We start from the raw sequence: 1,993 nt of genomic DNA on the forward strand, positions 1-1,993 counted from the left end.
TGTCTATGGGTGCTTCTATTCTTGTAGACGGTGTTGGGTCTCCAAGAGCGAGAGGTTTGTAGAACAGCGGCAAGTTTCCCTTAAGTGGATCACCTAAGGTTTATCGAACTCGGGGAGGAAGAGGTCAAAGATATTCCTCTCAAGCAACCCCGCAATCACGATACAAGAAGTCTCTTGTGTCCCCAACACACCTAATACACTTGTCGGATGTATAGGTGCACTAGTTCAGCGAAGAGATAGTGAAATACAAGTGGTATGAATGAATATGAGCAGTAGTAACGGCGCCGAGAAAAGTGCTTGCTGGCGTGCGGTTGATGGTAGTAATATTGCGAGGAAGTAAAGATGCAGTAAAACAGTAAACAAGCGATGATTGCAGTATTTGGAAACAAGGCCTAGGGATCATACTTTCACTAGTGGACACTCTCAGCATTGATCACATAATAAATAAGTTCTTTTCCTTTGTGCTACATATACTCTTGTTTGATAATGAACACCATTCGTTGTGTAGGGCAACAAGAGCTCCCTCAAGCCGGAGTTAACAAGCGCCACAACATTCGACATTCATATTTAAGTAACCTTTAGAGCATAATAGATCTTTGCAATTTAAACCGAGTACTAACATAACATACACACTGTCACCTTTACACTATGAAGGGGGAATAAATCACATCAATACTATCATAGTAATAATTAACTCCATAACCTACAAGAGATTATGATCATAGCCTACGCCAAGTACTACACGATGCACACATTGTCACCATTACACCGTGAAGGAGGAATAGACTACTTTAATAACATCACAAGAGTAGCACATAGACAAATAGTGATACAAAGCTCATATGAATCTCAATCATGTAAGGCAGCTCATGAGATCATTGTATTGAAGTACATAGGAGAGAGATTAACCACATAGCTACCGGTACAGCCCTTAGCCTCGATGGAGAACTACTCCCTCCTCATGGGAGACAGCAGTGTTGATGAAGATGGCGGTGGTGTTGATGGAGAAGCCTTCCGGGGGCACTTCCTCGTCCCGGCGGCGTGCCGGAACAGAGACTCCTGTCCCCCAGATCTTGGCTTCGCGATGGCGGTGGCTCTGGAAGGTTTCTCGTCCGTGGCTTTTCCGTGTCGAAGATTTAGGTCAGGGACCTTTAAATAGGCGAAGAGGCGGAGTCGGAAGGCTGACGAGGCGGTGACACAATAGGGGGGCGCGGCCCAGGCCCTGGCCGCGCCACCCTGTCATCTGGTGGCCCTGTGGATCTCCTCTGCTGGCTCTCGGGTGTTCTGGAAGCTTCGTGGAAAATAGGATTCTGGCATTGATTGCGTCCGATTCCGAGAATATTTCCTTACTAGGATTTCTAAAACCAAAAACAGCAGAAAACAGGAACTGGCCCTTCGGCATCTCGTCAATAGGTTAGTTCCGGAAAACGCATAATAATGACATAAAGTGTGTATAAAACATGTGTGTATCATCATAAAAGTAGCATGGAACATAAGAAATTATAGATACGTTTGGGACGTATCAGTTATCTCCTCGCAGAACACGCCTGGAGGAATCGCGAGACACTGCGACCCGATGTTTGCTAGAACATCAGCTTCATCATTGCTTAGCCTGCTGATGTGGTTTACCTCGCATCCATCAAACAGTTTCTCCAGCTCGTTATACATTTCCTTGTACGCCACCATGCTATCATTGACTGCATCACATTGGTTCATGACTTGTTGGGCCACCAATTCTGAGTCGCCAAAGATTTTTAGTCGAGTTGCACCACAAGCCTTCGCCATCTTCATCCCATGTATAAGAGCTTCGTATTCTGCCTCGTTGTTAGACGCGTTTGGGAACGTCATCCGTAGGACATACTTTAGTTTGTCGCCTTCAGGTGATATTAGTATCAAGCCTGCTCCAGCTCCTTCTAGCCTTTTGGATCCATCGAAGTTCATAGTCCAGGTTCTCGATAAATCTGGAGGTCCTGTATTTTGCAACTCCATCCAC

This window comes from Lolium rigidum, chromosome 4 (genome assembly GCF_022539505.1).
Source record: "Lolium rigidum isolate FL_2022 chromosome 4, APGP_CSIRO_Lrig_0.1, whole genome shotgun sequence".
Taxonomy (NCBI): Eukaryota; Viridiplantae; Streptophyta; class Magnoliopsida; order Poales; family Poaceae; genus Lolium; species Lolium rigidum.